Below are 25,731 nucleotides of genomic sequence, written 5' to 3' on the forward strand. Positions count from 1 at the left end.
AATTTTTTTTTTAATTGTGTTTTAGGTGAAAGTTTATAGATCAAATTAGTTTCTCATTTAACAAATTGTACACAGAGTGTTCCATGTTATTGGTTGCAATCTCCACGCTGTGTCAGCATTCTCTCAATTTCCTCCCTGGGTTCCCCATTTCCTTTTGTTTGGTTTTCCTGCCCCGTCCTGCCTTCTCATCTTTACTTTTGGACAAATGTTGCCATTTTGGTTTCATGTAATTGTTAATTCTATGGTGCACATTCTTTTCAGGTGTTATTGTTTATTTTATGGGCCTGTCTATTGCTTGGCTGGAAGGTGGTTTCTGGGAATGGTTGCAGTTCCAAGTCACAGGGGTGTCTTAGGGCCAATAGTCTTGGGGTTCATCCAGTCTCTATCAGACCACTAAGTCTGGTCTTTTTTTATGAATTTGATTTTTTGTTCTACATTTTTCTCCTGCTCTGTCCAGGGCCCTCTGTTGTGATCCTGGTCAGAGAGATTGGTAGTAGGAGTCAGGCACCATTTAGTTCTTCTGGTCTCAGGGTCATGTAGGCTGTGATATTTGTAGTCCATTAATCCTTTGGACTAATTCCTTCCTTGAGTCTTTGGTTTCCTTCACTATCCTTTACTCCAGATAGGAGGAGTCCACTAGCTGTATCTTAGATGGCCGCTCACAAGCTTTTAAGACCCCAGATTCTACTCACCAAAGTAAGATACATAACATTGTTTTTATGCACTATCTTATGCCAATTGATATAGATGTCTTCTGAGTTTATGGTCCTTAGCCTTCAAGCCTGGTATCTTTGTTCTGGGAGGTGTTTGGTTGTGCATAAGAAGTTTCCATGACTGTGCCCCTTATGTGTTTTATTGTCCAAATTATATACGTGCAACATTTACAAATATATATGTAAAGATATCCACAAATTTACCTATATATCTGTAGGTAGGTGTACTCCCTTACACCTCCCACACCTCTTTAGCATACCTATCTACCTATGTGTCCCTTTGTAAATTATTGTATGTTAATACTGTTGCAGCAGGGTTGTCTATGTTATAGTAATTGCCATAGTTATCCTTGGTCCTTGTGTTCCTTTCAGTGCCTTCCTTTGCCTTTGTCATGTAGTGCTGATTTCTACCACATAGTGTATTGCCCTTCCCTTCACCAATATTACCACGTAGCTTCTATGTAGTAATTTTTCCTCTTTACCCCTCCCTTCCCTGGTAACCATCAAATAATTTTTTTTCTGTATGTAAACCTTTTCTTGATTTTTATAATAATGGTCTCATATGATATTTGTCCTTTTGTGGTTGGCTTATCTTACTCAGCATAATGTCCTCCAAATTTATTCATGTTGTGAGATGTTTTGCAGATTCGCCGTTATTCTTTATTGTTGCATAGTATTCCATTGTGTGTATGTACCATAGTTTTTTTTTTATCCATTCATCCACTGATGAACACTTAGGTTGTTTCCATATTTTGGCTATTGTGAATAATTCTGCAATGAGCATGGGTATGCATATGTCTATTCATGTCACAGCTCTTGTTTCTCTAGGGTTTATTCCTAGGAGTAGGATTGCTGGTTCATATGGTATTTCTATTTCTAGCATTTAAAGTAGTGTCATATTGTTTTCCATAGTGGTTGTACCATTTTACATTCCCACCAGCAGCGTATAAGAGTTCCAAACTCCCCATGACATCGTCACCACTTGTTGTTTTCTGTTTTTTGATTAATGCCATTAATGTTGGGGTGAGAAGGTATCTCATTGTAATTTTAATTTGCATCTCTCTAAAGGCTAATGATTGCGCATGTTGCCTGAATATCTTCTTTGGAGAAGTGTCTGTTCATGTCCTTTGCCCACTTTTCAATTGGATTGTTTGTCTTTTTGTTGTGGTGGTGTTCACGTTTTCTATATATTTTAGAGATTAACCCATCGGATATGTTGAATTTTTTTTTTTTTTTTTGCTGGATCATATGGTAGTTTTATTTCTAACTTTTTTTTTTATTGTGCTTTAGGCGAAAGTTTACAACTCAAGTTAGCTTCTCATACAAAACTTTATACACAAATTGTTATGTGACCCTAGTTGCTATCCCTATACTGTGACTGCACATTCCTCCTTTCCACCCTGGGTTTCCCATGTCCATTCAAGAAGCCCCTATCCCTTTCTGCTTTCTCATCTCGCCTCCAGACAGGAGCTGCCCATTTAGTCTTGCATATCTACTTGAACTAAGAACACATTCTTCATGAGTATCATTTTTATGTCTTATAGTTCAGTCTATTCTTTGTCAGAAGAGTTAGCTTCAGGAATGATTTTAGTTCTGGGTTAACAGAGAGTCCAAGAGCCATGTCTTCTGAGATTCCTCCAGTCTATATTTTGAGTTTCTTTTTTTTTAAATAATTTTTATTGTGCTTTAAGTGAAAGTTTACAAATCAAGTCAGTCTGTCACATATAAGCTTATATACACCTTACTCCATACTCTCACTTACTCTCCCCCAATAAGCCACCCACTCCCTCCTCCCAGTCTCTCCTTTCATGACGATTTTGCCAGTTTCTAACCCTCTCTACCCTCCTATCTCCCCTCCAGACAAGAGATGCCAACACAGTCTCAAGTGTCCACCTGATACAAGTAGCTCACTCTTCGTCAGCATCTCTCTCCAATCCATTGTCCAATCCCTTCCATGTCTGATGAGTTGTTTTTGGGAATGGTTCCTGTCCTGGGCCAACAGAAGGTTTGGGGACCATGACCACCGGGATTCCTCTAGTCTCAGTCAGACCATTAAGTCTGGTCTTTTTATGAGAATTTGGGGTCTGCATCCCACTGATCTCCTGCTCCCTCAGGGGTTCTCTGTTGTGCTCCCTGTCAGGGCAGTCATCGGTTGTGGCCGGGCACCATCTAGTTCTTCTGGTCTCAGGATGATGTAAGTCTCTAGTTCATGTGGCCCTTTCTGTCTCTTGGGCTCAAAGTTATCGTGTGACCTTGACGTTCTTCATTCTCCTTTGATCCAGGTGGGTTGAGACCAATTGATGCATCTTAGATGGCTGCTTGTCAGCATTTAAGATCCCAGACACCACACTTCAAAGTGGGATGCAGAATGTTTTCATAATAGAATTATTTTGCCAATTGACTCAGAAGTCCCCTTAAGCCATAGTCCCCAAACCCCCGCCCTTGCTCCGCTGACCTTTGAAGCATTCAGTTTATCCCGGAAACTTCTTTGCTTTTGGTCCAGTCCAGTTGAGCTGACCTTCCGTGTATTGAGTATTGTCCTTCCCTTCACCTAAAGTAGTTCTTATCTACTAACTAATCAGTATATAACCCTCTCCCACCCTCCCTCCCTCCCCTCCTCGTAACCGCAAAAGTATGTGTTCTTCTCAGCTTATACTATTTCTCAAGATCTTAAAACAGTGGTCTTATACAATATTTGTCCTTTTGCCTCTGACTAATTTCACTCAGCATAATGCCTTCCAGGTTCCTCCATGTTATGAAATGTTTCACAGATTCCTCACTATTCTTTATCAATGCATAGTATTCCATTGTGTGAATATACCACAATTTATTTAACCATTCATCCATTGATGGACACCTTGGTTGCTTCCAGCTTTTTGCTATTGTAAACAGAGCTGCAATAAACATGGTGTGCATACATCTGTTTGTGTGAAGGCTCTTATTTCTCTAGGGTATATTCCAAAGAGTGGGATTTCTGGGTTGTATGGTAGTTCTATTTCTAACTTTTTAAGAAAACACCAGGTAGATTTCCAAAGTGGTTGTACCATTTTACATTCCCACCAGCAGTGTGTAAGAGTTTCAATCTCTCCGCAGCCTCTCCAACATTTATTATTTTGTGTTTTTTGGATTAATGCCAGCCTTGTTGGAGTGAGATGGAATCTCATCATAGATTTAATTTGCATTTCTCTAATGGCTAATGATCAAGAGCATTTTCTCATGTATCTGTTAGCTGCCTGAATATCTTCTTTAGTGAAGAGCGTGTTCATATCCTTTGCCCACTTTTTGACTGGGTTGTTTGTCTTTTTGTGGTTGAGTTTTAACAGAATCATATAGATTTTAGAGATCAGGGGCTGGTCGGAATGTCATAGCTGAAAATTCTTTCCCAATCTGTAGGTGGTCTTTTTACTCTTTTGGTGAAGTCTTTAGATGAGCATAGGTGTTTGATTTTTAGGAGCTCCCAGTTATCTGGTTTCTCTTCGTCATTTTTGGTAATGTTTTGTATTCTGTTTATGCCTTGTATCAGGGCTCCTAATGTCCCTATTTTTTCTTCCATGATCTTTATTGTTTTAGTCTTTATGTTTAGGTCTTTGATCCACTTGGAGTTAGTTTTTGTGCATGGTGTGAGGTATGGGTCCTGTTTCATTTTTTTGCAAACGGATATCCAGTTATGCCAGCACCATTTGTTAAAAAGACTATCTTTTCCCCAATTAACTGACACTGGGTCTTTGTCAAATATCAGCTGCTCATATGTGGATGGATCTATATCTGGGTTCTCAATTCTGTTCCATTGGTCTAGTACCTGTTGTTGTACCAGTACCAGGCTGTTTTGACTACTGTGGCTGTATAATAGGTTCGAAAATCAGGTAGAGTGAGGCCTCCTACTTTCTTCTTCTTTTTCAGTAATGCTATTCTTATCCAGGGCTTCTTTTCCTTCCATATAAAGTTGGTGATTTGTTTCTCCACCACATTAAAAAATGTCATTGGAATTTGGATCAAAAGTGCATTGTATGTATAGATGGCTTTTGGTAGAATAGACATTTTTACTATATTAAGTCTTCCTATCCATAAGCAAGGTATGTTTTTCCACTTATGTAGGTCCTTTTTAGTTTCTTGTAGTAGTACTTTGTAGTTTTCTTTGTATAGGTCTTTTACATCTTTGGTAAGATTTATTCCTAAGTATTTTATCTTCTTGGGGGCTACTGTGAATAGTATTGATTTGGTGATTTCCTCTTCGATGTTCTTTTTGTTGATGTAGAGGAATCCAAGTGATTTTTGTATGTTTATCTTATAACCTGAGACTCTGCCAAACTCTTCTATTAGTTTCAGTAGTTTTCTGGAGGATTCCTTAGGGTTTTCTGTGTATAGGATCATGTCATCTGCAAATAGAGATAATTTTACTTCCTCCTTGCCAATCCAGATGCCCTTTATTTCTTTGTCTAGCCTAATTGCTCTGACTAGGACCTCTAGCACAATGTTGAATAAGAGCGGTGATGAAGGGCATCCTTGTCTGGTTCCCGTTCTCAAGGGAGATGCTTTCAGGCTCTCTCCATTTAGAGTGATGTTGGCTGTTGGCTTTGTATAGATGCCCTTTATTATGTTGAGGAATTTTCCTTCAATTCCTATTTTGGTGAGAGTTTTTATCATAAATGGGTGTTGGACTTTGTCAAATGCCTTTTCTGCATCAATTGATAAGATCATGTGGTTTTTGTCTTTTGTTTCATTTATATGGTGGATTACATTAATGGTTTTTCGAATATTAAACCAGCCTTGCATATCTGGTATAAATCCCACTTGGTCATGGTGGATTACTTTTTTGATATGTTGTTGAATTCTATTGGCTAGAATTTTGTTGAGGATTTTTGCATCTATGTTCATGAGGGGTATAGGTCTGCAATTTTCTTTTTTTGTGATGTCTTTACCTGGTTTTGGTATCAGGGAGATGGTGGCTTCATAGAATGAGTTAGGTAGTATTCCGTCATTTTCTATGCTTTGAAATACCTTTAATAGTAGTGGTGTTAACTCTTCTCTGAAGGTTTGGTAGAACTCTGCAGTAAAGCCGTCCGGGCCAGGGCTTTTTTTTTGTAGGGAGTTTTTTGATTACCTTTTCAATCTCTTTTTTTGTTATGGGTCTATTTAGTTGTTCTACTTCTGATTGTGTTAGTTTAGGTAGGTAGTGTTTTTCTAGGAATTCATCCATTTCTTCTAGGTTTGCAAATCTGTTAGAGTACAATTGTTCATAATAATCTGATATGACTCTTTTAATTTCAGTTGGGTCTCTTGTGATGTGGCCCATCTCATTTCTTATTTGGGTTATTTGTTTCCTTTCCTGTATTTCTTTAGTCAGTCTGGCCAATGGTTTATCAATTTTGTTAATTTTTTCAAAGAACCAGCTTTTGGCTTTGTTATTTCTTTCAATTGTTTTTCTGTTCTCTAATTCATTTAGTTCAGCTCTAATTTTTATTATTTGTTTTCTTCTGGTGCTGATGGATTCTTTTGTTGCTCACTTTCTATTTGTTCAAGTTGTAGGGACAGTTCTCTGATTTTGGCTCTTTCTTCTCTTTGTATGTGTGCATTTATCGATATAAATTGGCCTCTGAGCACTGCTTTTGCTGTGTCCCAGAGGTTTTGATAGGAAGTGTCTTCATTCTTGTTGCATTCTATGAATTTCTTTATTCCCTCCTTAATGTCTTCTATAACCCAGTTTTTTTTCAGGAGGGTATTGTTCAGTTTCCAAGTATTTGATTTCTTTTCCCTAATTTTTCTGTTATTGATTTCCACTTTTATGGCCTTGTGGTCTGAGAAGATGCTTTGTAATATTTCGATGTTTTGGATTCTGCAAAGGTTTGTTTTATGACCTAATATGTGGCCTATTCTGGAGAATGTTCCATGTGCGCTAGAAAAAAAATATACTTTGCAGCAGCTGGGTGGAGTGTTCTGTATAAGTCTATGAGGTCAAGTTTTTTGATTGTAGCAATTAGGTCTTCCGTGTTTCTATTGAGCTGCTAACTGGATGAATATTTTTTTAGTAATAATATTAACTATCTGTTACACTATCTTTGTCAGTGGTCCCTAAGACCACCTCAGTGATTCACTATAAAGGCTGACAAAATTCAGAAGTCATTATGCTCACAGCTACAGTTTGTTATAGTAAAAGGATCCAAAAAAAAAAAAATCAACAAAGGGAAAAGGCACGTGGGGTGATGTCCAGAGGAAGCCAGGTGCACGCTTCCAAGAGTCATTCTTCCAGTGACATCACACACTAACACCAAACCAAATCCAGTGCTATCAAGTGAATTCCAACTCATAGTGACCATATAAGACAGAGTAGAACTGCCCCCAGAGAGTTTCCAAGGAGCACCTGGCAGATTCAAACTGCCGATCCTTTGGTTAGCAGCTGTAGCACTTAACTACTATGCCACCAGGGTTTCCGGCATCACACAGGATGTACTTAATTCCTCCAGCAATAGGTTGTGAGAACACACGTAAATTACTGTCTGTCAAGTTAGCTCACCTGAGCCTAGGAGTCCAGGGTTTTAATTAAGTCATTGAAGCTCCAGGCCTCTAGAAGGAAAACAGGTATTCACCATAAATCACATTGTTTGCACAAACTGTCTAGACAAACTAGTACTACAATGTGATTCAAAATACTCTTACCAGTTAGAACATTCCAAGAGCTCAATTCCCAGGAGCCAATCATGGTATGTTAAAGGTTCTAACAACTCAGGCCTGTTGAGTCAACTCTCTCCTACACAATATCCCATACCCCTTCCTCTAATCTGCAACCACATTGGCCACATCTAACTGCAGGAGAATCTGGGGAGAAGAAATTTTACTCCAGGTGAATACATACCAAGCTAAGAATCAGGAGTTCTACTTTTAAAGAAAAACTTCAGAACAGATTTTGGGGTGCTACACTGCCTACTTGAGGTGAGCTGTGCAAGTGGGGATAAGAGAAAGATCAGACTCAGGAAAATGCTACTTGTCAGCCAGTAATAATAATGATTATTATTATTGTTATTATTACTCCTATTATTTCTATTATAGCATATTTTATCTTGACCAGGCCCTCCTTGGAAACTCTGTGGGGCAGCTCTCTCTGTCCTGTAGGGTCACTATGAGTCAAAATCCATAGCACCAACAATCAGAACAGCTGGAGGATGGGTGCATTGGTAAAGAGAATACAGACTGAGCATCAGTAGTGCTTACTAGAGTCACAATACCTAAAATTTATTGAACACTTACTACATGCCAGGCACTGGAGCTTCTCTCCTTTTTGCAAATGAGGAAACTGACGTTCAAAGAGGTCAATTAACTCACTCAGGGTTACACAGCTGGTAAATGACAGAGTTTGACCACAGGCAGTCTAACTCCAGGGTCCCTGCTCTTCTTGACCATACTGTATGATCTTCCAAATAAATCCAACAGAGGATCCAGGACATTATTTACCTGGGCAAAAGGAGAAGCCACTCATCTACTCATAGGTGGCCAAATAAGCAAGACAGGAAGATTATATTCATTTTTTAAATACTGATGATTTTTCTAACCCCCCGATTTTGTTTTGCCTTCAATCTTTTCTTTGGGTTTCTAGGCAGATTCTCACCTCATCTGTGGGGCAAAGGAAGATGAATAAAAGTAATTGTTAATATTTCATATGCGGACATTGATCATCACCTTTGGGCTAGCCCTCTCAGACTCTTGAGTCACTTTTCAATTCCTGCTGTGTAGGAGTGACAGTTAAATTGGGGGTCTTAGGATCATGGAGGACCTTTGTAATACATGGTTTTGCTATAGTAGCAATGATTACCTTGGTTCTTTGTAATCTTGATGTTCATTAATTTCCTTCTTTGACATTCAAAACAGATTCTTTCCACATTTCCTCCACAGCTTTAGATAGCACTTCATAGGCACAGACAGCAGAAGGCTGAGAATCATCTTTGTGTCTACTTGGTTGACTTGCCCTCAGAAGAAGCACGAAGTTGAGTTTTTGCAAAACTGCATAGTATCATATTGAAATTCTCATCTAGTTTTTTGGCCTCAACCATCACTGATTCATCTTTTCCTACCTCTTCATCCTATATCAGATTCCTGGTGGCACAGGGGTTACGAGCTACAGCTGCTAACCAAAAGGTCAAAAGATGCTATTAAAAAGAAAGCAGCACCTTAAAGTGACAAAAAGCCCCACATAAACCAAGACAACATGTAAGCCTCTGGCTCAAAATACAAAACAGTGACTAAACAGGCTTGCACTAGAATCCTTCAAATCAATCCCAGGGTACCCAGGCTTCTCTTAAAATAAGGAATGCAAGCCCAAGATTATCAGGATTACCCAGGGACTATACTGAATCCTAAGGTAGCTCTTCTGCTTACATTTGGTAGCGGCCTAGTCCCTCACAGTCAACTTTATGCTTCACAACTGAGATGAGTTATTTATAAAAAGCAAAATTGTTGTTGTCTAGTCAATTCTGATTCATGGCAACTCCATGTGTTACAGACTATAACTGAGCTCCATTGAGTTTTCTTAGCTGCAATCTTATTGAACTAGATTGCCAGGCCTTTCCTCTGCAGTGCCACTGGGTGGGTTTGAACTGCCAAACTTTCAGTTAGTACTCAAGTACAAACCATTTGCACCACCCAGGGGACCTAAGATGAGTAATACCCATTGCTGTCAAGTTGATTCCGACTCATAATAGGTAATCCAAAATTCCAACGTTTCACTGATAGCACATTAAAAAAAAAAAGAGGAAAAAAATGGTGCTAAAATGTTGTCACGAATGGGCTAGGGTAGTTGGCTAAAGGCAGAGTTTCTTGGAAGGCAAGGCACTCTAAGGGCAAAATCATTTTCCATCTTGAAAATCGTGTTTAGTTTCCAATTTTCAAGGAAGGCATGTAGAGCGAGATAAGAACTCACAGGCCCTGATGCCCAGCATCTTTCACCATGTTTGGAAAGAGTCACTGGGTGAGAAGGACAAAAGGAATTGTTGCTCTGCAGGGTAGCCTGAGGTAAAACTCAGAGGGGATAAATTCGATTTCTAGCATCTTTTCACTTCCTTTATCATAGTCAGTGCCCTTTCCTTTCCATTGGTGCCTGGTGCTCTCTAGGCCTCAATTTCTCCTTTCTTCTGTGTGACAATTCAAAGGGATTTGAGTAGAAATTATTCCATAATGCAAAGAAACAGAATAGCTAATGCTGTATTTTTAGGCAACAGTTTCAGAAATTTTAGAGACTAGAGGGGTATTCAAGAAGCCCTGTGGTGGCACAGTGGTTAAGCACTCAGCAGTTAACTGAAAAGTCGGGTGTTAGAATCTACCGGCCACTCCGTGGGAGAAAGGCAGTCTCCTCCCAAAAAGATTACAGTCTTGGAAACCTTACGGGGCAGTTCTACTCTGTCCTATAGGGCCACTATAAGTTGGAATCGACTCGACACCAATGGGTTTTGTTTTTTGATATTAGAGGAGTCTTCAGGCTTCAAGCTGATCATACTGCATAGGCAACCACAATAACAAGAGAAACTCTGGTGTTCTGGAAAATATTGTAAACAAAGACATTTAAGAAGTACAGAATCCTTGTCTCTTATTCGTGGTTCTGTGCTGTTCTAGCTGCCACTATTGTGTTTCTTAATCTTGATGGGAAGGAAGACAGCTGAGGTCTGGATTCCCCACTCGATGAATGTAGATATATAACAGCAAGAGGATTTGCTTCCTTGGTCAGAGGAAATGGAACAGTGTTGGTTTTTTTCATAGTGATTCAAATGAATCTTGGTATCTTTGTTCTGTACGCTAATAAACAAATCTCCTTAATCCTGGGCAATGATTCCAATATTTATACAGTACTTAGCAAAATGCCTTCCCAAATATTTTCTCGTTTATCTTTCTACGACGTCTGTGAACCAGGACAACCCGTGTTTCATTATCCCCGCTTTAGAGATTGATCGACAGGCCTATGCCTACACAATAGTTGGTGAATATATCAGGACTGGTCCAGTGGCCCTTCCACCATATCACTGGATCTCTGATTTGTGGAGAAGCATGTTGTTGTTTTAGCAGCCATCGAGTCAGCCCCCAACTCATGCCATCCCCATGCCCAACAGAAGAAAATTCTGCCCATCCTGCTCCATTCCCATGATCAGTTGCAGATCTCAGAGTTGTGATCCATAGAGTTTTCACTGGCTGATTTTTGGAAGTAGATCACCAGGCCTTTCCTCCTTGTGTGTCTTCATCTGGAATCTCCACTGAAACCTTTTCAGCATCATAGCAACAAGCAAATCTCCTCTGACAGACAAGTGGTGGCTGCACATGAGGTGTATTGGCTGGGGACTCCCACACGGAAGATGAGAATTCTATCACTGAACCATCATTGCCCCTGTGGAGAAGCATAAGGGAAGGACTCAATATTTTTGCTTCTCCCTATGAGTCTGAAGTTTGATCACATACTGAAATCTGTGACAATTATCTCTTATCTGTTTTTCTGAGCCTGGTAATAGAGATTGGCTTTTTCAACCAATTTTTTCAAACTAACTCCAGGTGTCTTCACATTCCTCCTTCTCATTTCTACTGGTTTTTGCCTAAGTCAGCTCACTTGATCCCCCTTCTTTTTCCTTCTGTTAGGATAAAACACCCAGATTAATTGTCTCCTCCACCTGGGAAAGAAGTGAAGTGAGAAATTGAAAAGAAAAACAAAATAAGGGGAAAACTAGAAAGGAAAAAAAATTATCACCTACATCTGAAAAGAGACTGCTTTTGTGATAAAACTACTCTGAATAGCTTCTTTAAAATACTAGTAAACAATGCTAACAGATTATTTTAGTGAAAGGACCATTTTCAAGAATTGAAGATCTGATGTGTGAGTGAAATATGGTTGTTATGGGAAGTGAGTTTGATGAGCCATCTTTTCTTCCCTGGAAATTCTGACTTAGCTAATGACTAGTACAGAAATAAGTGTATTCTATGCTTCATCAGTAGAATGGGTGCTTAGTATAAATCAGTGAACAAAAAAGATAAATAGCCCTACCCTCAGAGACGATGAGCCATAAAATAATGAATAATTCAGTATTATACTGTGTTAGTGCTGTGGAAAAAGAAAAAGTAGAGCAAGATACAGGGAAGGGAGTACTAGAGTGTAGGGCTCACAATTTTAAATAGGGTAATGGGGTAGACTTCATTAAGAAGGTGACATTTACTAAAAGCCTTAAAGGAGGTAAGGAGGTCAGGTAGGACAAGCCAGTACAAAGGTCCTGAGACAGGAGTGTGCCTGTATATATTTTTTTGAAGAATAGTAAGGAGGCCAGTGTGGCTGGAGCAAAGAGAGGAGCAGCAGGAGATAAGTTTCAAGAGGTAGCCTTGGGCCTTGAAAGGCATTGCAAGGATTTGTAATTGGGGAGTCTCACTCACACATAATTGACTTGGATTATTCTGGTGGCTATGTAGAGAATGCTAGGGAGAAATGGTGAAATTGTGGAATCTGGTTTGAGAACCACATCAGTTAATAAATTCTTAATCTTTTCTTTCATAGACTAGATTTTGCCGGTGTTGCTGTTTTTAGTTGCGATTAAAAAAAAAAAAAAAATTTTTTTTTTTTTAGAGTCAATCCTGACTCTTGGTGACCCCAGGAGTAACAGTGTGGAACTGTTCCATAGGGTTTTCTTGGCTGTAATCTTTAAAGAAGCAGATCACCAGGGCTCTTCCTCTGTGGCACTGCTGGGTAAGTTCAAACCACTAACCTTTAGGTTAGCTGTTTATTGCATAGTTTTTGTTACTCCCTTTGCAAATTCTTTGCAGATGATCTAATACCTCTTTTAGAATGTGGAGATACTTGGAATCCTTTTTTTTTTTTTTTCCAGCTTTGAGGCTTCAAACAAATCCCCAAGACAGTTCCATTTTAACACCTTAGCATACTCACTTAGAAAGGGCTTTTCCTCCTGGACCAGATATCCCAAGGGGCACCACTATTCTGTGTGCCAGGTACAAGAATAACGATGATTTCAGGGTCAGCAAATGTTATCATGTGCTGTTGGATTGATTTTTTGACTCATAGTGACCCCATGTGACAGAGTAGAACTGCCCTATAGGGTGTTCTAGGCTGTAATCTTTACCAGAAGCAGCTCTGTTGGTCCAGTAGTTAAAGCACTTGGCTGCTAACCAAAAGGTTGGTGGTTCAATTCCACCAGTTGCTCTGTGGGACAAAGATGTGGCAGTCTGCTTCGTAAAGATTACAGCCTGAGATAACTAGATAGTGCTCAGCTACCGCCACCAACTCTCTGACAGGGCTCACAATTGCAAGGTAGGCTAAGAACTGTGGAGGGTCCGGCAAGGCTGATTTCTGGTCAACATGGGCTAGTATATGATGAAGGGTGAGAGGACCTATGAGGAATGGTAAGACTAGAAAATGTGCCAAACATTGGGGAACCAACAGCAATCTTTAGGCCAGGAAGTGATAAAAATCTCAGAAATTATCCAGAGCGTGGAAGATGTATAGAAAAGGAGAGAGAATCACAGAATGGTATTTTTTAAGATAAGAAATTACATGAGCCTGAGCTAAGGCAGTGAACCATGAAATAAAAAGGAGACAAAGTCAAGGGATATTTTGCATGCAGGATATAAAAGGGCTGTCATCTGATTATTAAGTACATGATAGACAAGAGATAAGAATTTGCAAAGGAATCACAGGACAATGATAGCATTAACAAACTTAGAAACTCAGGGGAAGTGTTGGACTAGGGAAGAGGTCAAGGTTGATGATCACAGTTTTCTACCTACTAAGATCATTTTTTCACTTAACAAATGTTTCTTTCCATGCCAATGTTTCTGTACGGCAAATGTATCATGCTACTAGAGCTTGAACATAAGAAATCAGGTAAGAGCAAGCAAGCAGAAAGAAAAGGTGCAGACAGGTGAGATGCCATATCCACAAAAATTGGTTAAGATCTCAAGTGGCAGCAGGTGAGAGTCTAGGTGAGCAGAAGCAGGAGTCTAGAGGCCTTAAGGCCAGAGCAAGCACATAAAAGTGTTGACCTGGGATCTGATTTAGGAAATAATATCGGAATCATTATTCCCTATCCTTGAGCATAGAGAACGTGACCCAGCTGGAGCTGGGCTCACAAGGGCTCACAAGGACACACCAACTGGGCCCTCAGGTATAAAGACAATAGCTAGGATAATCTTGGAAAATATCTTTTAGGGAACATTTTACATACGCCAATCAACCAGAACACAAAAGACTTTCCACCTTTACCGTTTTCTGTTAGGATTTAGTGAATAGAAAATTTCTTGGACCAGTGAAAGCCCTCTTGACTGAAACCTGTACCAGTGATTATTAAGAAAGGTGATTCAAAATGTAGAATCATGTTGATCTTAGCAGCTTTTAGCCAATCCATGAAAAGGAGCCGCTTTCAATGATTCTACCCATTTTGTGATGTTAATATACACTGATGATGCCGTAACCGTCCTCAGATTTGGGCAGACATTAGCTCTGACAGCAGGCTTGTCTGCTTTCCACTTTTGCTTTTTTGAATATATGCCAAATAAAACTTTCTTTTTGCTCTACTAGACTTTATGATGTTTCTTCCCTACAACAGATCTGAGATTAGGAACCCCATGTTCCATGCTCTGTTTCATCTGCCATCAAAGGCAGAGAGCCCCGGGCCATTAGGTGTTCATGGCAGCTCAAAGGAAATCGAGAACCCGGGGTGTGGCTCCTGACAGAGGCCTCACTGGCTCTTTCTGCCAGGCTTGCTCTTCACACAGACTGCACTCTGGCATGCAGGGAAAACATTATTTTCCTTTCTAAGTATTTTAAAGTACTTCAGCACATTCAGAAAATACAAAATTGTAAAGTACAGAAAGGCAACTTCTCCCTGATAAGGATACTAGAGGAAGCACAGAATAAGGCCAGAACTTATCCTCAACTCAGAATTCCCTTCCTGCCCTTCATTTCTCTCTCTCAATTTAGAGAGAGAACTGGAGGAGGCAGAGAGAAGAAGCAGCAGTTCAGGGAGACACAGATGTGGGTGGCCTAAAAAGGAGGCAGGAAGGCAAGTCAGAGAAAAGATGGGGGGCAGAGGAGGGAAGGGGAGGCAACCTGAGCCAATTAAAATGCTGAAGAGTAAATTCTACATGAAAGCTGTAAAGGGAGAAAAGAGGAAAGAAAGAGAGAGAGAAGGAAAGAAAAAGAAAGAAGGAGGGAGGGAGGGAGGGAAAAGGGAGGAAAGGAACATCTAATTTGAGCTGGGAGCAAGGGGTGGGGATCATCCTTGCAAACAACTTTCAGTGATATATTCCTGTTCCACACAAGGCTTGTCTCAAGAGTGAGCTCAGAGGGGGTCAGGGAGGTGGGACTTGCACATCCTTTAGAACCATGCCTGGAATCAGACCAGACAGATATTACCTTATTTATGTCCTGATTCTAGCAATTTCTTTCAAGTCGGCACTTCCACCGTACATTTGCTTCTCTTTTCTCAATTAGTTAAAAAGCATCAGCTTGCTTATCTGCCTCCTCATCTTTTCCTAATTGCTTCACCAAGCTCTTCTCTCAGTCTTCTGGCTGACTCCTGTGTCCCAGGCCTGGGGCCCATCCATTTCTTGGTCATTTATGCAGTGGAGAAAGCAGTCAGGCATAGAAGGATATTCTCATCATAGACCCTTATTTGTTCTTTGTCCTTCTGTAGTCACAAATAGCTCGAGTCTCTAGCTTTGTGTTTTAGAAATGGAAACACTCTGAAATGTGGTTATACCTGTATGATTTTCTCACTGGGCTTTCAGAAGGTAGAGACACCTCCTAGGAGGCAATGTGATATGACAGAAACTGGGTTGTCCTTTTGCAATCAGAATACCCGCATTCAGGTCCTTGTTAAGCAGAGTATGACAAGCCATTTCCTTTGCCTCTCTCGGCTTCATCTCCTCATTTGTGAAGTGATGATGATGTCAAAGCTTTTGTTAGGATCAGATGAGATCGACTACGTGAAAATGCTTTATAAACAAAAATATTATTTCTTGTTGTTGTGTGCTGTCAATTCCAGCTTATACTGACCCTATAGGACAGAGCAGAACTGCCCTACAGGGTTTTCTAAGTTGTAATCTTTATAGTAGCATATTGCCAGGTCTTTTTTTTCCCACAGAGCAGATGGTAGATTCGAATTGCCCACCTTTTGGTTAGAATGAGTGCTTAACCATGGCAACACTAGAGCTCTTTATTATTTAAAAATGCAAGCAAACATTATAGCAGGGTTTTTAATTTGTATTTCCGAGAAGCCTGGAATTCCTTAGGAAAGTCCCACAGGCTGGGGAGAGGTTATGGAACTGTCTTCCTGGATGCCTACCCCCAGATCAACCACTGCAGTTTAGCTTTTGTTAGAGTTTTATATACAATCAAATTCAAAGAAAAAGTGTTCAGCAACTTAAAGAAAATCTTTTTAAAAAAGAAATTAAAATTTAAAAGAAATGACAAAATAAAAGAGCTGAATGGAAGGTTTCAAAGAGTGGCTCAAGAAGACAAAGTAAAGTACTAGAATGACATGTGTAAAGACCTGGAGGTAGAAAACCAAGGGAAGAACACACTCTGCATTTCTCAAGCTGAAAGAACTGAAGAAAAAATTCAAGGCTCGAGTTGCAATACTGACGGATTCTACGAGGAAAATATTAAATGACGCAGGAGGCATTAAAAGAAGATGGAAGAAATACACAGTCACTACACCAAAAAGAATTGGACGATGTTCAACCATTTCAACCCAACCAACCCAGTGCCGTCAAGTTGATTCCGACTCATAGCGACCCTATAGGACAGAGTAGAACTGCTCCATAGAGTTTCAGGAGTGCCTGGCAGATTCGAACTGCCGACCTTTTGGTTACCAGCCATAGCAATTAACCACTACTCCACCAGGGTTTCCTCAACCATTTCAGGAGGTAGCATATGATCAGGATCCAATGGCACTGAAGAAAGAAGTCCAAGCTGCACTGAAGACATTGGCAAAAAAACAAACCTCCAGGAATTGATGGAATACCAATTGAGATGTTTCAACAAACGGATGCAGCACTGTAAGTGCTCACTCATCTATGCCAAGAAATTTGGAAGACAGCCACCTGGCCAACTGACTGGAAGATATCTCTATTTATGCCTATTCCCAAGAAAGGTAATCCAACCAAATGCAGAAATTATTGAAAATATCATTAATATCACATGAAGTAAAATTTGCTGAAGATCATTCAAAAGTGGCTGCAGCAGTACATCAACAGGGAATGGCCAGAAATTCAAGTTGGATTCAGAAGAGGATGTGGAGCCAGGGATATCATTGCTGGTATCAGATGGATCCTGGCTGAAAGCAGAGAATACCAGAAAGATGTTTACTTGTGTTTTACTCACTATGCAAAGGCATTAGATTTAAGTGGATCATAACAAATTATGGATAATATTGCTGAGAATGGGAATTCCAGAACACTTAATTGTGTTCATGAGGATCATGTACATACATCAAGAGGAGTCATTCGAACTGAACAAGGGGATACTGCATGGTTTAAAGTCAAGAAAGGTGTGAATCAGAGTTGTATCTTTGTACCACACATATTCAATCTATATGCTGAACAAATAATTCGAGAAGCTGGATTATATGAAGAAGAATGGGGAATCAGAATTGGAGGAAGACTCAATAACAACCTGCGATATGCAGGTGACACAACTTTGCTTGCTGAAAGTGAAGAGGACTTGAAGTACTTACTAATGAAGATCAAAGACCACAGCCTTCAGTATGGATTACATCTTAACATAAAGAAAACAAAAATCCTCGCAACTGGACCAATAAGCAACATCATGATAAATGGGAAAAGATTGATGTTGTCAAGAATTTCATTTTACTTGGATCCACAATCAGCACCCACGGAAGCAGCAGTGAAGAAATCAAAAGACACATTGCATTGGGAAAGTCTGCTGCAAAAGGTCTATTTAAAGTGTTCAAAAGCAAAGATGTCACCTTGAAGACTAAGGTGTTCCAGACCCAAACCATGGTGTTTTCAATCACCTCATATGCATGCAAAAGCTGAACAATGAATAAAGAAGATCAAAGAATTGATGCCTTTAAACCTGTGGTGTTGGTGAAGAATATTAAATATACCATGGACTGCCAAAAGAATGAACAAATCTGTTGTGGAAGAAGTACAAACAGAAAGCCCCTGGAAGCAAGGATGGCAGGACTACATCTCACATACTTTGGACATGTTATCAGGAGGGGTCAGTCCTTGGAGAAGGACATCATGCTTGTAAAGTAGTTGTTGTTGTTAGGTACCTTCGAGTTGGTTCCGACTCCTAGGGACCCCATGTACAACAGAACAAGACACTGCCTGGTCCTGCACCATGCCCACAATCATTGTTATGCTTGAGCCCATTGTTTCAGCCACTGTGGCTGGTAAAGTAGAGGGTCTGCGAAAAAGAGGAAGATCCTCAACAAGGTGGATTGACACAGTGGCTGCAACAATGGGTTCAAGCATAACGACAATTTTGAGAATGATGCAGGACCGGGCAGTGTTTCTTTGTGTTGTACATAGGGTTGCGATGAGTCAGAACTGACTCCGTGGCACCTAACAATAAAAACAACTTAAAGGAAAGTTGGAAAATTGTACTTCATGAATTATTTTTTTCCTCCAACTTTTCAGCTCCAGTACAACCTTCCTTAATTCCAATGAAGATCCCTTATCTCCCATCCATTTCCCTTCATTTTGGGTGATGTTCAGAGAGGATGGAGGACAGTGCTTCCCAGCCCATGCAAGGGACTTTTGGGTTCTCTAGAAGATTCACTCTATTTCCCCTCAGCTTTATCTCCTCTGGGCAGAATCATCCCACTTTCAGGTCTCCTCACAGGTATTTCCAACCCCTTAGATGCCTGTGCCTCCATAACCACCAGCTCCCTCCCCAAGTGAGCACTGTACAGTGAGGTTAGCAGGTTCTACCAGAACCAAAAAGGTCACAGGGTAAGCTTCAGAAAGTCCCAATAACCAAATGCAGAAGGAGCTGGGGAGCAATCCTTCAGTAGGGCGAGTATAGAAAGAGTAAGAGACTTCAGAGGGCTGGAAAATGGACAATGTGGAGGGAGGGCAGGAAGGCATTACTGCTTAAGCAGGGTCACACACTGGCCCTGCTCTCCTAGTAACTACCTTCCACCCTTGGGTTACTCCCCTAGGGCTGTGCAAGCAAAGAAGCAACAAATAATCCCTCCTCTGCCAAATATCCACCACATTCCATTGGATACATTTGTTGTTTGACTTTTGGCATCTCTCATCTTCCCTTTCTAGTCTCTTCCCCACATCCTCACCACTCACTCCAGATTCATTCACACTAAGGTATTAAATGCCTTAATGAGTTGCCTCACTTGTTAAGATTTATATTTTTAAACAGGCAGCTCAGCCAAATCAAAGTTTAACCCAAGGATCCTTCAGGAAACGTTAGACACCAATATCAGGCCAAAAAGGGAGATGACTGCTGCTGCAAATCACAGCCCAGTGTAGTCTGCCTTCCCGGCTCAGGAGAACTCAGGCCTCAGGGGAGCCCTGGCCCTGGCCCTGACACAAAGGCCTTTGCAGAGAACTATTTTGCATCTTCAGTTACACCTCCCAGGCCTGCTGTTGTCCTTAGGTGCCTGGGGTTGGAATTCTTAGTGACCCTATGTACAATAGAACAAAATACCGCCTGGTCCTGCTCCATCCTCACAATCATTGCTATCTTTGAGCCCAGAAATACCCTAGGCCTTCTTCTGTGTGTGTGTGGGGTGGGGGGGGGGGTTGGGGGGATTGGGGGGGGTTGGGGATGGGGATGGTAACTGCAAGTTCCTTGTCTACAGCTGACAATCTGACCCTTCTTTTCTGTGTTTTTGAATCGTACTAGGCTACTGCTAGAGAGATGTAGCTTTTGAAAGCATGTAATGAAGTGGCGATTGCAAAAGGGCAGCTTGATGGCTGCTTTGATGAGAGTACCATTCTTCTAATACATAGAAATGCAAAAAAGCATTTGAAGGAGTTGTGTGACCTTCCATCCAGCCCTATAGGACAACAATATAATTAACTTGCTTAGCCACCTATCCTCCCCTGAAAAAGATTTAGTACACTAGTCTGTGGGCATATTTATAGTCTATATTCTCTGGAATAGAGAGTTGTTACTTTCCATGAGAATTGTAAACATCTTTATGTTTATTTTAAGCTGTCTATTCTCTGAATTTGTAATTCTTTAAGTATTAGTTATGGCTTATCTGGGACTTAAGAACAAGAAATAGGCTACTACTCCCAAAGTGCAGTAAATAATGTAATGTGTAAGCTCCAGCTGGGTAAAGAAATTGTAAAGCTAAAGAATTCAATTTAGTCTCCAGCTCCCTCTGGGCTATGTAAACTTACAGACTCTTTGAGGCAAGTTTCAGAATTCTAGCAGGGTTGAACTGGAATATTTTGAAAAACATTTCCTTGAATTAAATGAGAGTCCTGGTGGCGCAGTAGTTAAGAGCTCAGGCCTCTAACCGAAAGGTTAACATTTCAACTCTATCAACCACTCCTTGGAAACCCTACGGGGCAGTTCTCTGTCCTATGGGGTCACTATGAGTACTATAGAAGCAATGGCAGTAGGTTTTTGGTTGAATTAAACAGGGGTGGGCTCCCCAGGATCCTGCAGGAGACAGCCTAAGAGTAGACTAAAATAGTGTTCCCACAAAGAAAAGTCTCCTTTATCCAAGAAATAATCTATCTGTAAATTAATGGCCTCAATCTATCAGAGAATCCCAGGAAATCACTTCCCCCCCCCCAGATTCCTAATAGAGCCCCATTGACCCATTCCCAATATCAACAGAACTTAAAATTTTAAGCTCATTTAAAATTTTCTGTACCGACTGGCTCAGAGATGCCTCAAATGACCTAGATGTTGCTGTCACAATCTGCTTTTGGTTGGTTATCTGGGAAACTCCCAATACAGCAAATTGAAGACAAATACAAAATTCTTCCAGGCAGTTGTCTGGAAAGAGAGAAGGCAGCCGTCCTGCCTACCAGGGCTGGCGTGTAACTTGGCATCTGTACTTCAAGCCTGAGCTAATTCACACTGCCTTTGAAAGATGTCTAATGAAGCGGCCAAAAGTGATACAAAAACGACTCTGCCCTCCTGTGCTTTCGATGTGGTTATGAGTGCAGCTCAGTAGAAGAAGAGGTAAAAATACCTTAAGTGATAGCAACCCCTTGCCCCCAAGCACAAACACACACACAGTAATAAATAGCCCACATTACTGTAATGACTTTGGCATTGCTACGTATGGCATACAAAACAGGATTACATGCATTGTCGTAGTCAATCCTCGTAACAAATCCATGAGATGAGGGCAGATATTCAACCCGTATTTTACTAAGAGGTTGTCCAAGGTCTAATGAAAAGTAAAACGCGGGTTGAAGCCAACGCATTCTCATTCTGATTCTTGGTTTTGTGCAACTTTCATTAGTCTCTATTGCTTCTCAGCCTGACTGTGCAATAATTGCCTTAAGAAATCTAGAGTCAGGGTACAGAACTGTCTGCCATGTCACTGATAGTAGAGATGGCCAAAGGCACGAAGAGGCTTGGCTGGAAGCTGCCGGAGCAAGTTATGTTTCTAGATGCTAGAAGGACAATTTGCCTAACTGAGTGAGTGATTCAATCAATACCCGTTCGGTGCTGGGGAGTCAATACCTATTAGGTCCTGATGAAGATTTCCAAACTGGAAGCCCATTCAAAATAAGATCCATGGCTTAGGGATCCACTTCAGGGCATTTATTTTAGGGTTCTGTAGGAGTGCATGGGTAAGGATACTTTCATAGACTGGGTCTTAGAAGATAGGATTGGACAAGCGGCCATGGACTAGCCAGATTCAAAGGAGATAGGGCTTCTATTATTTGATACTAATCTTTATGATGTGCAAGATAAAGCCGAACCTAGAAATTTCCACTGAATGCTAACCTAGAGGTTCTCACTGTTCAAGATTTTTACATTATTTTAGGCAATCTGTATTCCTAACAGGGAATGTTAAAGCAATTACTAAACAAGAACAACAACAACTTTTTAAAATATATGTACAGAAAAGTGCCCATATTATAATTATACGGCTTAATTATTTTCATCAACTACACACACTGTAACCAGCAGCCAGGCCAAGAATACTAGCTGCATCCCAGAAGGCTCCTACCCCTGCCCCATCACCACCCTTCCCACAAGAGTAACCTGTCTTCTAACTTACTTCTACATTTGGTTTAGGGCAATTACTTTTTAAAAACAAGCAAACTAACCTCCTGTTAAAATACTTCACCATGAAGCACTTCTCATTTGTGTGCATGCTTAGGAAGGCCTTTAATAATTACCAACTGACAATAGACTGCTGTAATAGCGATCCAGCCGGTACAGTTGAAGCACAGAAGACCAATTTTCTGAGGCCTTTTACTCTTCCTGGAGACCACAGGGGAGACTCAGACATGCTATATTTGGTCAGGCCTGACATCTGAATCTTCAACTTTTTTCTCAGAAAGTATTCTTCTGTAAAATGATAAACAAGAGTAAATATTTTCAGACTGTTTCAAGAAATGCTTTCAAAAATTCTCCTCTGCGAGGCTGGTCAAGCACTCTGTTCTATCCATTTTCATTCTTTCTGTTAAAATCTTGATCTATTGTTCAGCACAAGGATTATTCCCCTGTCAAACCCAGAGCTACATATGTGTTGTTAGAAATGTAGTTAGTATTCAACATACCAGCCGAAGCCCTTTCTAAAGTAAATGAAATTTCAGTGTAGTTATATAATACCAAATCAGATTGTCTGATTTTAACGGAGATTTGGTTAAACTCATTTTATATGTAATTTTCTATTTGTAGAAACTAATAGAAGGAAATTGTAATAGACATGAAAGAGAACAGGAATCTTAGAGAGTTTGTCAAATTCTGCTATGTATTAAAATGATAACACTGATTTCATGGTCCACTATTTCATTAAATTTCCTGCTGTCATTAATGCTTTTATAATTAAAATAACCTTAAATTTAATTCAGAACTTACTACATATTTACAGTGTTCTTCTAACATTTGGCCATCAGATTTTAGAGGGTTTTCCCCTTAAAGGGATGTGATTAACCTTTGCACCAGAGTCTGTATTTGATTTAAGCAGCCCTAAGATTTTTTTTTTTTTTTTAAGAAACAGGAAAGAAGAGCTTATTCGATGGAAATTTTGCATAAAATATTCCCTAGTGGGTGGGATTACATATCAAAAAAGGTTTAGTGTGCTCTGAGGTGTTTTCTTTTGACTTATTAGCCTGTTGGAGGTTACCTTTTAATTGAATGCAGCATGGACTCCCCGCCTTTTGAAGTTGACACCTTATTATATTTGTGTATGTATGTAAATGTGTATATACATATATACACACATATATGTATATACATACACACAGTGTATAACCATACTACATATATAAACATAGGTTTCCCTTCTCTATTCACCTGCGATATTTTCTTTATTATAAATATTTGTGTGTTTGTACACTATAACTATGTATATTGCATGTGTACTGGGTTCTGGGTGTATATGTGTGTGTGTGTGTGTGTGTGTGTATCCTTTCTCTAGTTATCTGTGATGTTTCCTTTATTATACATTATATTGTCTGTGCGGTTAGGTGGATGGATAGAAAATGATAGGTAGATTCTGATTCATTTCTCTGAATTTTTATGCAGTTCCAAATAGCTTTATTACATATTTTAATATCAGATATAACTAAGAATTCATTGAGTGCTAACTAAGTGTCAAGTATGTTGCTAAGTGCTTTAATCCATATAACACCCATACAACATCCTCACTGTTATGACCCCCATTACGCACATGATAAAGCTGAGGCTTAGGGAAGTCAAGTACCTTGGCCAAGTCCCACAGTTAAAAAGGACAGAGCCAAAGCTCAAATTCAGAGCATGCTAATGATAAAGCCACATTATTATCCACTCTGCTATACTGCCACTTCTATGGTCTTAACCTTTGTGCTGCTCATCCCTCTCCTCTTTTCTAGAACTTTGTTTGATAAACTCCTTGGTGTATATTTCTCTATTAACTTTAGAATTAAGTAACAATGATTCAAGCATCCTATTTGGATTTCAATTGGAGTTGCAATAAACCTATAAAAAATACCTGGAAAGAATTGATATTTTCGTAATATTTCATCTTCTCCTGCAAGAATATGGCATTGTTTTCTATTTGCTCACCTCCTTTTTTAGTTTCAATAAAATATTGCTTTTTTCTTCATATAGGTCTGTCATGGACTGAATTATGTCCTCCCAAAAATGTGTGTATCAATGTGGCTGGGCCATGATTCCCAGTATTATGTGGTTATCCTCTGTTTTGTGATTGTAATTTTATGTTAAAGACTATTAGGGTGGGATTGTACCACCCTTACTAAGGTCACATCCCTGATCCAATGTAAAGGGAGTTTCCCTGGGGTATGGCCTGTACCACCTTTTATTTCACAAGAGATGAAAGGGAAACAAGCAGAGAGTTGGGGACCTCATACCACCAACAAAGAAGCACCAGGAGCAGAGCGTGTCCTTTAGGCCTGGGGTTCTTGCACAGAGAAGCTCCTAGTCCAGGAGAAGATTGATGAGAAAGACCTTCCAGAGCTGACAGAGAGAGAAAGCCTTCCCCTGGAGGTGATGCCCTGAATTTGGACTTCTAGTCTACTAGACAGTGAGAAAATAAATTTCTCTTTGTTAAAGCCATCCATTTCTGTTATAGCAGCAATAGATGACTAAGACAAGCTGAAACATATTTTTTCTGTAAATTACCACTCAGTAGTCCATATTTTTTTTTTAATTGTGCTTTAGATGAAGGTTTACAGAGGAAATCAGTTTCTCTTTAAACAATTGACAGACATGTTGTTTTGTGACATTGGTTGCCAACCCCAGGAAACATATCGACACATTTCCCTTCTCAACCTTGGGTTCCCCATTACCAGCTTTCCTATTCCCTCCTGCCTTCTCATCATTGCCCCTGGGCCGGTGTGCTCATTTAGTCTCGTTTTGTTTTATGGAACTCTCTAATGTTTGGCTGAAGGGTAAACCTCTGAAGTGACTTCATTACTGAATCAAAAAGTGTCCAGGGGCCATACATTCAGGGTTTCTCCAGTCTCTGTCAGACCAGTATGTCTGGTCTTTTTTGTGTCAGTTAGAATTTTGTTCTACATTTTTCTCCAGCTATGTCTGGGACCCTCTATTTTGATCCTTGTCAGAGCAGTTGGTGGTGGTAGCCTGGCACCAACTAGTTGTGCTAGATTCAGTCTGGTGGAGGCTGTGGTAGTTGTGGTCCATTAGTCCTTTGGACTAATCTTTCTCTTGTGTCTTTGGTTTTATTTATTCTCCCTTGCTCCAGATGGGGTGGGACCAGTGGAGTATCTTAGATGGCTGCTCACAAGCTTTTAAGACTCAGTTGTACATATTTTTATTGCTGCTGTTAGATTTGTTTTATTATCTCTTCTGTTAAATGTCTATTGTAGAACCGTGAAGCATCTGAGGTTTTGCACTAATTATAAACTAATAAACTAGCACATTACTGTTTTATGAATGCTGGCAGAAGACATGAGACTCCTGGGTCAGAGAAAACGGGACTTTATTATTCACAGCAAAGGCAGTAGCCAGAGTGTCAGCATGGTGTTCATGCAGGTTCCTCATGTCCCTCGAATCCTTTTGGGATGAGTCAGAGGGCCCATCATGGATGCCTGCACACACAGTGGGCTGCATTTACAGGAGAGGACCACTGAGTGTGGGCAATTCTCCATTTGAACAGCAAGCAGAAACAAGCCTGGGTGGAGATGTTCTCTCATCCTTCAAGGCTGGTTGCTGCAAACACAACCCTGATGGGTGTCCAGGGTGATTAGGGCTTTGTTTGTTTGGCATACCCAGCAAGAACATGCACAGACATCTTTTAAGATTCATTTCAAATTTCACCTTTTATAGAAAGCTTTTCTTAAATACCTCTCACAGTAAACTAACCATACTCTTTTTTATGTCTCCATTGAATAACGA

General features: G+C 40.1%; 1 long non-coding RNA gene across 8 annotated transcripts in view; it reads right to left on the reverse strand.

Annotated features, from left to right (window-relative positions):
- LOC126058770 (uncharacterized) overlaps positions 1–25,731 on the reverse strand; it is a 275,999-nt gene that overhangs the window by 244,951 nt on the left and 5,317 nt on the right. For all 8 annotated transcript variants that reach the window (XR_007513285.1, XR_007513284.1, XR_007513287.1 and 5 more), the window contains exon 2: positions 21,975–22,218. This is a non-coding gene — a long non-coding RNA (uncharacterized LOC126058770). The remainder of the gene's footprint in view (positions 1–21,974; positions 22,219–25,731) is intronic.

This window comes from Elephas maximus, chromosome 15, assembly GCF_024166365.1.
Source record: "Elephas maximus indicus isolate mEleMax1 chromosome 15, mEleMax1 primary haplotype, whole genome shotgun sequence".
Taxonomy (NCBI): domain Eukaryota; kingdom Metazoa; phylum Chordata; class Mammalia; order Proboscidea; family Elephantidae; genus Elephas; species Elephas maximus.